The sequence below is a fragment of the Chaetodon trifascialis genome, chromosome 24 (assembly GCF_039877785.1).
Source record: "Chaetodon trifascialis isolate fChaTrf1 chromosome 24, fChaTrf1.hap1, whole genome shotgun sequence".
Classification (NCBI taxonomy): domain Eukaryota; kingdom Metazoa; phylum Chordata; class Actinopteri; order Chaetodontiformes; family Chaetodontidae; genus Chaetodon; species Chaetodon trifascialis.
The window spans coordinates 9237286-9253196 of record NC_092079.1 but is presented as its reverse complement, the minus strand read 5'-3'; positions in this window follow the sequence as shown (position 1 = coordinate 9253196).

The following is a 15911-nucleotide window of genomic DNA, read 5'->3' as shown; positions in this document are numbered from 1 at the left end:
TTTGCCGTCTAGTTGCCAATATTCAAATTGGGAACATGCACTGACACGATTTATTTTAATTCACCACTGATTTAGAGACAACACAGAAAGTAGACCTAGAAGCTGAAATAAACAACATTTCACAGCTTTAGTTGCTGCTTGTGTTTCATTACCAATAAAAAAAATAACACTGTTTCCACAAACTGGGCATAAAAACAGCAATTAAAGACAATAAACCTGCCTTTGGAGTCCGTAATGATCAACACATTATATCGAAGTGAACAGGCTCTATAAATAAAGTTGAGCGGGGCTGAAGGGTAAATGGTTTGTGCAGCAGGACGCCTTCTGCTAATGAGGCGCGTCTCATTGAGGGTTTGGTGAATAAACGCTGCTGGCGAGCTGAAATCCCTTTGCAACTGCCATGGTCTGGGTGGCTCCATTAATAACAACACCAGCAGACAGAGCTTGTTTGAAAATGAGTTTTTTATTGGGTGTTATGCATGCAGAAAGGCAGAAAGGAGAACTTCACTCTAAAATATTCCAAAAAGTGAACTTTCCACAAATATGATTTAAATGACAATCACACTATTTAAAGAACACTTGCAAAGAGCAGAAAAAAAGCTGTGTGAGAGTTTATATATAACAAGGTTCTTTCACACTTGGAAAAAGAACCAAAATGGGAAAAAAAACAGCTTTCATCAGTCTAATAGACCTTCCTCTTTCATCTCATTGACAAAACCCACTCAGATGATTTGTCTTCTCCGCTGTATGAAACTGCTGTCAGCGCAGAGGAGGCGAGTTGCTCTGGAGCTGTCTTAAAAGACGACAAGAGGAAGACAAAATGTCTCAAAATAAGCAGGAGTTTAGAAATGAAGTCTGGGAGAGAAGATTCCCTGCATATGCATATTTATTAATGACGAAAGTGTTGAGTTTCATTCAAGGTCGAAGCTGTTTCTGATGTTATTTGAACCTCACACGTCCATTCCTTCCTTTTTATTGTCAGCTGAGTTTGTTTTGTTTGATTTATTCATTTTGAAATGACTTTTCCCATCTGCTCATTGTGGAAAAATACAAGATAATTCATTGTTAGCTTATTAAGTTGTTGAGCTGCAGTGATATTATGGATCAATTTGAAAAATATATGAATTGAGTATCATTTTGAATATTCATTTCTCATGTAAACTGACATTAACTCTGCAGAAGGAGATTAAAACATGAGTAATTTATAACAATTTTAGGGACATTTAAGTAAAATCTCTCTCTGTTACTCTGCTTGCTGTTGTTTCTGACACAATACGATACAGCACAATATAATGCTTCCCTCATTCTGTGTGAGTTCAGTTGAGGTTAAGATTTCAGAGAGTAAAGATTTCCCACAGAATTCTACAGTTTTTGAAATGTTGGCTCTTTGAAATCTGTTAAAGTCACATTGAACTCATTCGGAAAAGAGGAGCCTTCATTTGAGGCAGGTTTATTTTCAGGGGTTTGGATCTAGACACCAGTGACAGCAGTTGAAAGGACCGTGTTAAAGACCAGCTGTTGCCCTGCAAAGTCAAAAAAGTCCTGACCTAAGAGACGTTCTTTGCATCACGTGTTTGACGGAGGTGGTCAAGTGTTTGTCATGATTATCCAACAAGTTCCACCTATGGGACGGTGAGGCAGCTTGTATGTAACCTGAGAGGAAACACCCAGGCCAAAAAAACACCATAAAAAATTTGTTGTTGCTTCTTAAGCTAAGGGAGTAAGAACTGGAAACTGGACAAATACATGTCCAAAGGCAGGAGTGTTCATACCAAGAGAGTTTTCAAACTAGGGTTGTTTAGTCCAATTTATTACAGCCCATATTTATGTTTTATTGTTAAGCGACGACCTCTAGTGGCTGTAGTAACTATGACAGGTCAAGTGTATAAAGGGCAAGAAAGTCTACATACAGAGGAGGACTTTCTCCCAAGAGACTCTTTTTTGTGTCCTGTCTTTATGGGGTCAAGTTCAAACCCTTCCTTCGTTCCACCTCTGCAGATCTGGCCAATTGCTGTGGGATTGTCTGTGGGACAACTGGAAAAATCACAAGTAATGCCACTGCATTCTCTCACAGTTTGGACTTAACTCTGGCTTCAACCCACTAAATCCACCATCAAATACAGAAAATCAAACACTTTAAGATGCCTCAGTGCAGTGACCTCAAAGACATCAAATGCACAACCAGAGCTGAGAGAAAACTTGACTTTGATGTGCTCGACTGAGGAATGTTGTAAAATCAGACTTCTGCAACACATTGCTGCAGCATGTGTTGCTTTTCTGTTCCCCCTCAGCCATGCCTGAGGGAACGGCACCCAAAGTTTCCAACAAGGCAGCTAATTAGACCAACAGCTGGAGAGAGACAACAGGAGAGGAGTAACTCATTCTACAGCTTTAATTAAAATGCATCGTCCTACTTAATCACGTAGAAATCAGATGCCAGTGCAGCTACGCCTCATCACAGAGGATCAAATTCAGTTCCTAACCTCCTTTCCTTCTTAGACAAGTTATTTTTTCACACTTTTCCCGCATTTTCCTGCTTTTATTTCTGTTTTAATATATGCTCATTGTGTGAACTCTCAAAAGACTGTGCTCAAACAACATCAAGGGTGAAAGAGTCTTCTCTTTAAGCCTTCGCTTTTCAGTCTTTTTGCCATTAATTCATGAGCTCTTATTTTATTCAGCGCATGCTTTTGTGTTGGACTCATGCAGTTCAATCGCATCCCAAAAGCTGCAGGATTTTAGAAAACATCAGGCATTGCACTACCTTTCTTTTTGTACACAGAGTGCACGGTGAATGCTACAGCAGTTTCAGAAAAGTGGAAGCGTGGTGATTTATCTGACCGCCCTCCACATTCTTTCTCATTCTGCTCTGTCAGGGGCCGAAGGGGATATGATGGATATCTGAAAGACGACTTATGAAGTGACTAGAGATGAGTGCAGGGCTCTGATATCCATTTGGCAGGCTGGAGTCACCTTGGACCAGCACTCTCAGGAAAGGGTTTCGCAAACATTTTTACCATCTTAGACTGAAGCTTTCATTTATTTTACATGACAAAAAGTCTGATGCACTACATCAGGCTGAATCTGCACCATTTTCCTCACAGTGCCTTGTTCAGTTATGTCTTCATTTGTGTATTTTTTGTTTATCTACCCCCAAAAGGTTTTGAAGAAAAAAGCTGCTTTCTGTTTTCTTGTCTGCTCGCTGTGTTAATTTGAAACCATGTCCTCAATCTTGAACATGAAGCTATATGTTTGTGGAAACAGATGAACTGAACAATTTCCATCTCAAACTCCACTCAGGAAGACAGCAACAAGTGGTTGAAAAATAAGTCAGTCCGTTTCCAATCAAAATCTTTAAGCAGCTCAGTGGATATAATCATTTACTGGTTTGTCCCTAGACGGTTTTATTGTGCATCTGAAGCTGTTTGTTGAGTAATTAATTAGTTCTTTGATAAATTGCGTGGGTCATTCATCAAAAGAAAATGCCAAACATTCTCTGGCTCTGGCTTCTTAATGTGATTTGCTGCCTTTCTCTGACTGTGAATGCGGTTTTCTTTGTTCAGTTACCTGGTCCTGACATCTGAACACCCTTACCCTCAGCTCTGCTTGGTTGCTTCTTTCTATGATCACATTGTTTTGCTCATCGCCCAAAGTTCCACCCAAAGTGGCTCCAAAAGTCAGTCAATCCCCATAGACCCCCATATTAAAATGCCCAATTTTACAGCAGAAACAAACATGTTTACAACTGGTCTCTATAGCTAATTTCCCCATTCATGCGTAGTTATGGACATGGCCACTTTGAGTGACAGCTTGTCACTAGGTTTCAGCAACCAGGCTTCATTCAGTCAACCTAAGCTCCACCCACCTCCACCACCTCATTTTTGGATCAGCCAGGAGTTTGGTGGAGTCAGGCGCAGCCAAGATATCACTGAGCTTCACAATGGCTCTTCAAACACCTGTGGGATTTGGACAAGTTACAATTTTGAGCAGATGGTGGTGCTGGACAATTAGAGGATTTGAGTTATTGCAATTCATCCTGAGGGAGACATGACTGTGAGAACCTAATTTCATGGCAATCCAACCAGTGGTTTTTGAGATATTACTAAAATTCACAAAATTAATATCATGGTGGCAACACAAAAAGTCAGAGGTTCACCAGATTCAGTAGGATTCAACCTCTGAGAAGCATCGAGATTTCGGCCAAATTTCATGGCAATACATTGAGATAAGGGTTGGAATGTAGACCGCCAGGTTAATCAAGAGCTTTGTCTTCACTATGACAGTCCAGACACGTCACTTAACTCAAACTCTCAACAAAAGGAAAAAAGCTCTGCGGACATTTGCAATGTCACATACTGTTTAATGGAATTTCACAGGAGCGGTTTGTACTTTAAGACGTGCAAATTAAGCAAATTTAAAGAATAGTATTAAGAGTAAACACTGAAAATCATTCACAGTCAGAAATGCAGATGCCTCCTGAGAAATTTGGCACAAAAAGCAGGGAGTTTGTATAAAGAGGTAAATGGTTTCCATTGAACACGACACAGTCCAGAGTGGCCGTTGCTGCCCTGAAGTTCAGCTCTTATTGGAGGCTCAGACTGGATTTGACGCTCCTATTCATCTGGGCTGAATGGGAACTGTGGGCTCTGAAAAGGAGCCTTCTATTCACTGCTTTATCAAGGAGCCTTGCTATCAGCCCGGCTCGCTTTGCATCAGAATAACCGAGTGTTTGCTTGTCATCCAGGTTGGTTATGGGAAGAGACACCAGGAATTCGGTTTATTTCAGATGCTGCCCGAATGCAAATACAGGAATTCCTGAAAATGCGGTGGCCGAGAACTTGTTCCAAATACTTAAAATACCAGCAAAGAAAGGAAACGGCTGCAGATTGTCAATTGAAGAAGGGGATTTGCATTGTTCCCAAACAACATGAGCTACGTACGGTAATCCTGTAAAATTTACAAGTTCAGCAGTGATGGAAGAAGTACTCAGATCTTGTACTTCAGTAGAAGAAGCAATACCACAGTGTAGAAATACAGGTAATGTCCTCCATTCAAAATTTTGAATGGAGGACATCTAAAGCATCTAAATATACTCAAAGAACTAAAAGTAAAAGTACTCATAATGCAGAGTGGCCCATTTCAGAATAATGTATATTACCGGACTATAAATAATAATGCACTGATATGTTCATTGCTGTAATATTGCAGCTCATCAATGTGGAGCTAATTTAACTACTTTATGTACTGCGGGGTAATTTCCTCCCACAGATCAAGAACGTTCTGTCCTACCCTATTTTTATATGTCATCATTTATTTATTGATTACATTTTGTATCATTCATCTAAAGCTGCAAAGCATCAAGTCACTAAAATCATCAAAGTAATATAGTGGTGTAAAAATACATTTCTCTCTGAGACGCAGCGGAGAAGAAGTATAATAATAGCAAGGAAATATACGATAAATTATTCATTATTGAGTGGCACAGATACACCAAGAGTACCTATAAAAATACCACAGTTTTGTTGAATGCACCAGCGGACTAGTAGCGTCTAATCACAGTCATGCAAATGGACTTTGCTTCCTTTAGAAATGGTCAGCTGTCACTGTTGCACTGCCGGTGCTGATTGCTGCAGAAGCAGTGAATGGAGCTTTGATTGAAGCGTGTACGTTTACAAGTATATTATCTCTGATTCTATACCATTATGTTGTTTGGGGGATTCGGTCTCACAGCAAATTCGATGTTGCTGCTTGGATCCCTCAATGAGCAGAACCGTTTCCATCAAGTAACCATTTGCTATAAATGGTCAGTTCCTTGATTTATGTGGCTGAGCTGTAAAAGTGTTACTGTCATCATTTTCCGCGATAGAGGCTTCTTTGTGCAGCTCAAATGTCGAAGGAAAGAGGATGATAATACATTGTACAGATGCGAAAGCCCTCTAAGACAAATTTGTGATTTGGGGCTTACTTGTCAGCTGAGGAGGAGAGTCATCATAAATATTAGTGTCATTAGGGAGATACAAAAACACTTTAAAGTACAATGAAGTCACAGTAATCAGTATTATTCCTGCCAAGCTCTACATAAATTCTGCTTCTACTACAACAAAGCGCTAATGTTCAGTGCAAAACTGCAGGAAATGTGGATTTTTGCTGCGAGAACAGGAGATTTCTTTTTCAAGCGCTCTTCCTCTTGCACCGGTATTACTCAACTTCCTCTTCTCTTCTCCCCAGCCCATTTCTCGTTCTCTCGCCTCCATCTGTCCATTTACTACATCTCTACACTTGAGGCTGCACAACCTGTTCACGGGAAATTACTTATTCATCACTTCCTTCAGTTGTAGCAGCAAGAAAAGGCCATGGATTAGCTGGCTGTAGCTTCAGGCACAATGCACACACCTGGAATCTGCAGCCTCCACTGTCCTTAGCCAGCATTTTAAGGATTTAGTGTTAATTCCTGATGATAAATGTATAAAATTTGCATTTATGCAACCATAAATCACTACAGTAATCCTTTGGAGATTTGTTCAATGGCCAGTTTCAGCATAAAGCTGAATATCCACAGTTTCAATTGATAATTTCTTGTGTTTTCAGGTTGTCTCCGAGAGCTTGTTGGTATTTTATTCATGCTCCGGATCTGATTGCAAACTGAGACTTCCATTTGAAATAAGAGAAACCCACACTCACAACATGATGAAACCAAATGATGCTACTGTCTGAAGGGCGGCCTTGAAATCCTTAAATCCTCAAATCCCTGGTTACTAAATGATTACCGTTTCACTGCCTGGATCCTCTGCACCAGCCACATTTCTTCATCCTTTGCTGCTGTTATCCAGAGAAAACAGGAAGAGAGTTAGAGTTTCACTCAAGGACACCCAGACGAGATCCAGAATGATCAACAGAGGGTAATGATGTGTTCCCACCACAAATGGATGTATAGTGTCTTGGCAGCAGCTTCAAATACAAATTCATCTTGTAAGATGAAAATGACGGATGTCTGCTATCAGTGGGGTCAAATGTTTTATAGCTCACTCAATTCAAACTCCAAACTTCATGAAAATGGACAGAATAACCTTGTAAATGCCCATTTTAAATGGAGCAGTTTTAATATATTTGATAGATAGATACAGTTTCTGCAGCATGTATAAAAGTGTCCCTGAAAAACTCAGTCTTCAGGGTTTCTGCAGCAAAGTGAAGCTTTAGAGATTTTTCTTGTAAATCTTAGTTTAAGTTCAGGCTCTTTCTAAACATCATTTTCAGAATCATATATCACATTTCCTGGAAAGGATTCCTCCAAACTAAACGAGAGAATCTGTGGTGCTCTATGAGCAGACTTCTTGTGAAAGTATTGGAAGAAATTACCTTTCAAATTGAAATCAATGTAATAAAATGCTAAAAAAAATGTCTTGGTTGGTCAACCTAAAACTGTAAGCGAACATTTTAGTGAATAACACCATTTCCTACATGGTATTTTCTAAAATATAGTTACTGTACAAAGCCCTGTGAGGTAGTTTGCAAACAGCATTAATAGCTTTCAGTAATAAGTAGATTTTCCTCTGCGAGCCTGGTGACGTACTGAATACACTCACAGGGCTAGCTTTATGGAACATTGTTTCCTCAGAGCCGGTATAAAAAAACAATTGCCATCGTCAGCTTTAAATTCATGTTGAAAACGTTGGCTGAAAATACCTGGAGAGAAGTAGCAAGAAGACATTTATATCTGACTCTGTTACAACAGTCATAATCACAAAAGCTCCAGAATGCAGCTTGAAACTCATTTCTGACATTTTATGTGTGGAATTTGGGTTAAAAATGGTGGGAAACAGCTGCAGCTTTAAACCGTATGTCATATGTGATATGTGATATGTCTTTGACTGTGTACTTCAGTCGAGTGTGAGGTGATTATTTCGGTGCAAAGGCAGATTTACAGCTTTACATCCAGAGGATAAATCTCATGTGTGGCTTCACCAAGGACAGCCAGCGGTGGATCAATAGAGGGATAGATACATAGAGAGGCACAGAGTCTACACAGGTAATGTGATTCTGCACTACAGAGCTGAATCCTCTTTGTAGGGTCTCCTTTGTAAAATCCTTATCCCTGAGCCCTCACTGTCGCCCACTTCAGTTCAACACCAATTACCCACAAACCCCTCTGTCCACATGTTACCCATGGCAACCTGAGCTGTTCGTCAGTGAGAATTTAAAGAGACTGGGGAGACAAATGAATTTCTGTGGAGGTGACCAATTTTTTTATAGTAATTCATAATTTATGTTCATTACCACCCGGTGAATATACAGTGCACTATAACTTAAATGTGTGAATTACAGGGAGACAGACAGGTGTGTGTGTGTGCTCTGTTAAGCCAAGAAAATACTACCTTTCAACATGACAAAGTGCTTTAGATAAGGCATAAAAAGCCATAAAGACAAGATATGAAAGAAGCAAAAGGCAATATAAAAAGACAGTTCATCTCAGCTTGGTGCAGTGCAGTTTTACCTGCATTGATATGGATTTGAGCTTGGATTTGAACCAATTAAAGTCTTATTTAACAAGCAAATTTGCAGTTTCATACTTTAAATATACCCTCTGAAATGTGCTTGCTGAGATCACTTCCGAACAAGTTTCCAATGTAAGTGATGTGGGACAAAACCCACAGCTCTTTTTCTGTACAAATATTATATTCCCAAGTTATTTCTGTGCAACTACAATGTAATTTAAGCTGCCATTATCACAGGGCACAGATGAGACAAACCTGTTTCCACTGCATGGTGCAACTGTTGGAACTGCTCTTTTTTGGTTTTCCATTGGCAGACGTTATAGATAGTTCCTGGTACTTGGTACCTTTTTTTTTTGATACTACCTCAGTCAAGGGAGTCAATATGAAAAGGTGGAGAAAAACACTGCAGATCACTGATTGGTTTTCCCAGTTTGACATGGAAGAACTTGACTGAGCCTTGACATCACGCCCATCCAACACCTTCAAATTGAACTGGAACTGATCCTAACCAGGATGTAAATATGGCATCTCTTTAATCCAAACCCCACTACCTCTTTGTTTACTTGTTGAATCTCTCTTAAGCTCATTAATGACTACATGTGTCCAAACATGTGCATATATCAGCCAGCTGCTCGCTCAGTCTGTGTCTGCGGGGTTTGGTCCAGAGGTGAAACAGCAGTTTAACCTTTTTATGGGGCTTTAATTCTCATTTGGCCTTCCAATGGGTTTCCATGCTTCAGGAGCTCACCCAGTTAAACAAGATTTATATGACTTTAGGAGGCCCTCCAAACTCTTCAGCAGGTTTTAATGGCCCCACACGCTCAGACACACACGTCTCCCGATGAAACGAACGAGTTCGATGATTCCGGTAGTTACACTGAAAGTGACCGGCCTCGTAAAGTCGATGTCTTGTTTCCTCAGAGGCTTCATCAATCACAGCTGATAATTGTGATCAATGGGGGGAGGAACTCGGGCAAGTGAAGGCCGAAAAACATTTAGCCGAGCTCAGTGAGCAGGTGCAAGATTAATGGCGATAAAAGCGAGTGAGGGAGGGTGAAGATGCACCACGTAGCTTTTTAACACCAGTAAATCATTACCTCATTAAGATGTACTGTAAACACCGAGGAGACCCTCAGACGGTTGGGTCAGAGTTTGGAGGGAAACCTGCTGTATTTGACTCAGAAAGAAGAAGATCGTCTTCCTAAAGCAGCACTTTCTCACTTCCTATTGTGTCTTCTGGAAACCACATTTATGTACAACTAATCACATAAGCAAATTTTTCCGATGCTGGTTTCTGAGTATGGCTGTACTGTACTTAGGTACAATGCAAGTGAAAGAGCTCAGAACTCGTAAGTCTTCTCACAGTGTTTCTTCATTATTTGTTATCTGCCGACGCGGCGATTCTCATTTCACTTGCAGGGTTTCAAAGTGGCTTACGGCGGAGCTGCGTGAGTGACAGACGGGTTAATCAAGCTGTTTTTAATCTTGTTGAAAAGCTCCCCGGCAGAGTCCTATTATCATAATGAGCTCTCTCGTTTCTGTTTCAAGTCCTCGCCGCGGCAGCTGTTTGAGCGCGCACATCAGAGGAGGATGGAGGGCACTTCCTGTTGCTGAAAGGTCACTGGTTCCATCCAGGCAAGACAGAAGAGGACCACCACGCGTCCTTGAGCGAGATGCTGACACACTTCCTGTCTGCTGGAGCGATCTGACAACGAGTATCAGCCAAACTGTGAACCTTCTGGCAGCTAATTTAATTTTTATTTCAGACTCAAATGGATGGATCTGCCTCAGTGGTCTGTAATTATTCATGTTGTAATCAGCTCTGACACAGATTTTTTTTCTTTTACATCTAATAAAAGTTGATGTGACTCGTGTGTTTTTAACGATGGGCTGATTAAACTGCAGTGATTATCCACCATTAGATGATTTTTAGTTTTTATCTGGAAGTATTAAGCAACGTTCATATGCAGGCAAGAAAAAACGAGATTTTGGGATTCGAATTTTTGCAAGGCAGTAAAACTCTTTATGATAAAAACAATAAACTGTTAGAGAGAGGCCTGTTACTGCTGCATTAATGTGTATGTGGCATTTTACTGCTGTAGATGTTTCAGCTTTGTTACGATGCATCGTCCAGCTAATCCAAGAGGCTTTTTGAAGAGTTTATTCAGCTGAAGAAGGAATTCTTCATCTTCCTGGTTTTCACTGGACAGAAAGGCTATGAAAGATTGCAATCTGAAAGATAACTCGTCACTAAAGCTGTCGGACAAATGTAGTGCAGTAAAAAGTACAATATTTGCCTCTGAGAAGTAAAGAGCAAGAACCTTAAATTTGTACTTAAGCACAGTACTTGAGTAAATGTACACTAAAGTGAAACAGCAATGAGACAGTCTGATCATTTTGTAACCGTTTGGAATGATTTAGTGAGCAGAAATTACAGCAAAAAGAGCAACAGAGTCGCCTGAAAACGTGATGAGATTTGTGAGACTTTATTCAGAGCAACAGCTTCAGTATTATACTTTCAGTTGTCAGATCTCGTTCTGTGACATTATGACTCTTGCTTCAACAGCTTTGACCCTGAGCTGCAGCTAAACGCCTGAATCGCACGTTTAGATCGCACTGTGAAAATGTGGCGGTTTACTGGTGTTTGTCAGCATCAAGCAGGCATGAAAACCAAAGTCTGGGCTGAAAAACAACGTATTTAAAAGGACGAAACAGACTGGATACCTTCTTTGCATTGTGTGACTGATTTCATTCAGTTAGGAGTCAAAGCTCGTTGAAGTGCAGCTCATCGTTTCTTCGACATCAGTAATCCCCAGTGAAGTCGGGCCGGCGACGTGCCAGCCTCTCCCGGAGTTTGAAGCATTGCTGTTATGACCTGACGGGAGCTTAGTGTTCACCATATGGTGTTGTGGTTGTCAGGAGCTGTTTTTGTGTGTGCGGGGGAGGTTTCGGTGGACAGATTAGCTCCGTGTGGTCGCTGTCACGCTGGGCGCTCGCTGCAAGACTGTCAAAACACTGAAGAAGAAGACTTTACTGCTGCATGAAATGACTTTCTTCAGTTGTATGCTGAGACAAAGATGCAGGCAGATGATGACAGATGAGCCACAGTAAATCTTTTCACACTTTTATGAATGAGAGTGACAGGAAATTAGGGAGTGAATGTTTTCTTTTTAACAAAGATTCGCATTGAATGCCATTAAAATTGTCTAAAAAGTGTGTTTACTGTGGCTTTATTATCTTTATCTGCCATTTCCCACGCAGACAGAGCTGAGTTCAATGACTGCTTACTCTTCATGCATGGTCCATTTCAGTTAAATAAAACAAAAAACAAGATATCTTTAACTTTTTTGCTACTAAAGGAGGAAAGGTTTGCATTTTTATCTCAAATGTGGAAGCAGTTCATCTAAAAAGTTGATTAATATGAACATTTTTAGCAAACTGATTGCGACAAAAGGTCACAGGTTCAGGTTAATTCAATGCAACTTCATTCAGGTCTGCAGGTTTTTACACGACTGTGTTCCTGTTTGGCCTTCATGAGTGTCCTCTGTTTTCTCTGGACTTGGAGGAACAGGTTGGACTCACCTGTCCCTGCACCTGGACGATGCTACTTCCTCCTGTGAGGCTGGTGGTAAGAGTAGCCATCTGCATGTGTGGATGAAGGTGAATAAAGCAAGGCTAGAAGGCCAGAAGTCAAATTTTGGGGAGAAATGATGGAGGCAGGTAGTATCAGTCATGATTGTCTCATGAAGACCACCAGTCTAACGTCCATTTGCCCTGCTGATTCAGCTCAAATACGTTCGTCCCAGTAAAACAGATCCGACGCCTCACTGCTTCTGAACGCAAGGCTTCCTTCCTGGTCAGCAAGACATGCACCAGCTGTGTGACCTGTCTGTGGTCTGATTCACTTAATTAACTGACCGATGAGCTAAAGCTGGCTCTGATGACCCAGCAGGCGTTTCACAGACAGTGATGCACACGAGCAGTTTGACATCATGGTGAAACCCTCTATTTTGAAAGGTGAATTTATGTCAAGGCTTAGCAACAAGGCTACTGTAGTTGCTACAGTATATGCTATAAATTATGATAAGGGCATTAAGGTCATGTTCAAACTTACAAAGCTAAGACAACTTTGTCTCTCAAGGAAGAAAGAATAAAAGAAAAGAATTCTATACTGATTTGTTGAAAGACGATGATTCACGTTGGATAAAGATTCTTCTTAGCAGATTTTTGGACTCATAATACAGTGAATGACTTCAGATGAAGTTTGTCAAAAAAGCTCTTCAACAAAGTGAACATGTCCTTCACCAGTGGGTAGATTGGAAAAATAAGATTTAACACATCAGGTTGAGACTAAACAGCTTACAATGGATGTTGTCTGTGCTGTTTTTGCTTATTGTGATTCATCACTGACATTCATTCAGTCCACAGTCTGTTCTGTTCAGCATGTAAGCTTGTTTATTGTCTCATAGTTTGTTTTCCAGTCTGTCCAATTAGCCCAAACTGGAAGGAGGAAGTAGATATGTAGGCCATCAGGTACATGCGTGTGTGTGTGTGTGTGTGTGTGTGTGTGTGTGTGTGTGTGTGTGTGTGTGTGTGTGTGTGCGCGTGTGTGTGTGTGTGTGCATGGGTGTGTGTGGAGGATAGAGCGCTCTGATCCAGGAGCCTCTAATCCCATCGGGGGGGTGAGAGTGGAGGCAGGAGAGGATTATGGGATTAGGGAGGGGAAGATGCGACATGAGATGGCCACTCTGCAGCTGCACAGCCCTGCATTGCTAGCACGCTGGAGGTTGCTGTGGCGATGGAGAGGGGCTCGGGTTCAAATCTGCCGCAGCGTCCTGAGATGGTGCCAAAATGATGTTCGTTCAGTTGATCTGGCTCTATTCATGCTAAAATGTGCCACTTTCTTTTGCTAAAGTATCACTGAAAATCATCTGCATACTGGAATTCTGCTTGACGTTGGAACATTTGCGTGTGCTGCATGCTTCATCCGAGCTCAGGAGGGGATGCACTGTCCACCATTTTTGTAGTTTTATGTGGTGACATCAACAGCAGAAAGCCAGTAGAGGTGGTACTGGTGTGGTGTCTGATTCAAGTAAACTTCAGCACAGCATTGAGGTTAGACAAACTTTTTTAGTAAGATGGTAAAATTATTAAGATAAGATAAGATAAGATAAGATAAGATAAGATAAGATAAGATAAGATCAGATAAGATAAGATTAAACTTATCTAAGAGGTAGAAAAATAAAAAAATAGACAATAAGAACATACAAAATAGAATTATTAGCAAGTGTTTACATTATCAAAACTCAGGAAGAGACGCATTATCCAAACTGTCAGAAATCACAGTTTACAGACTGACATCCTGCTTCAGCTTTTACCTGCTGTACCTGCTGTGATTATGTGCAGTTTTCCTGCGAAATTAAGGGATTGTTCTCAACATCTCGGGTGTACTCACTTTCAGTCAAATAAAGAGACGTGGGCTAAACAGACTTTGTTGGAAAGACTTACCTGTGCGATTTAAGAATTATCTCTCGTGTTTAAATGAAAATGGGCTGCTGAAATTTTATGTGCTAAAGTGTAAAAGCTTCTGGATAATGATCCTGAAATAAAAAGTAACTTTGAATCAAAGTGGGATCGTCCCGCCTATCAGACATGAAGGCTGAATCAGAGGCATATTGATGATATTAATGTTTTTTTGTGGTGAGAGTGTGTTGGAGAGAGGAAGACAGAAAATCATCTCTCTGAGCTCCAGGCGACAACCGCCGACCTTCACAAATCACCTGAGTGGCTTGATTGCAGCCATAACTCAAGGTAATACCCTGCACAATAACACTCACAGCAGCCCTGACCCTTCAGAAAACACTTTCCTCCTTCATATTATCCAGTTTTATGGTGGTGTGGGCGCCGCCACGGCGCGAACAACCAAATGAGCCAACTGGGATTGGGTTTTGACTGACAGATTGAGGATCTGTCCAGATTAAGCTGTGATCGGCAGCCAGGCAGACGGACATAATGCCAGGAAGTAATCCAGCGGAGGGAAGCGGCAGCCATGATACTGCCGGGCATAATGTCAGCGGTCGCTGCCAGAAGCTGCGGCCAGAACCAGGAAGAGATGAACTGCTGTCTGCTCCACCATTTTTACAGCTTCACCTGCTGAAATGAAACAAAAGCTTGTGCAGCATCCAGCTCTCACCGCTCTTCATGATACAGATACAATTTTTTTTGAAAAGAATCAAGTTAATTTCTAGTGGAAACAGGTTAAAATTAAGTGGCCAGTCCTGTTTGTCAGATGATGTTCGCCATGAAGGGTGATCTGTGCAGAGGTGTGAAAGGTTTCAAAGTTGCAGTATTTGGTCATGGAAACAAACTGAAGTATTCTTACTGCGCTGGCAAAGTTTTCTTACTTCAGTAGGTTTCTAAGAGCAGAAGTGACCTCAGAAGCTCTGAATTGTCAAGTCAGAGACTCATTTCTACATCAGTAAGAGCAAGCAAGAAATAGACTGCCACAGCTTTCTCTGGGCATTCTGGGAAATGTAAGAAACACTCAAGGAAGTATTAACGCAGGAGGGCTCATGCAGTTAGTACACTTTCTATTTTTACTCCATATCTCAGAGGGAAATGTTGCACCTTTTACCTCACTGTCTTGTGAAATACAATATGTTGTGTTGTTATAAATGAAACAGCCCAACAGTTCATCCAAACACATCTGAAACGATGAGTCAATTAATCAGTCAGTGGATTGACAAAAAAAAAAAAATCATTGGCATTCATTGAAAATATTTCACTCACGTTTTTGCTGTGTGGTATTAGTACTTCAGCACAGGCTCTGAATACTTCCTCCACTGCTGACTTGTTGTTATCCTCATTTGACACAAACAGCTGGTGGCTGAGAGGCGCTCGGCTGCAGCCTGGACTGCTGATTAAAGGGAGTCCTGCAGGAATCGATGCAACTGATCGATGAGACTTTTAACTGGGATTGAACTGACATCCCTTTGACCCTGATGTTCGTGGCTTTGGGAGCACCCCCCAGAGGTGACACCACAGAACAACAACAGCAACAACCTGGAGGGAGCGGATGCAGAGGAAGGATGAAGCCTTTGGTTGGGGTTCAGTTCTTAATTTGACTGAATATGGAGCAGTGTTTTTTGGGAACTCTTCATGACCTCAGTTTGAGTTTAAAAAGCAGGAAAAACTGATTACTCATTTTTGCTTTTAAGACTACAAACCACATATTTATCCTCATGAATGCTAATCCCTCCTTCCCATTAATTAAATATACAGTTGAAGGCTTCTGAACGACTTAAATCAATAATCTATAAACAACGTCTTTCTAACGTGTGCTACCTTTAATTAAGTTTACCCTCCAAAAATCCAGTCCTCTTAGGATAATGTAATCAGTTCGAGTTCATTTTATGCATC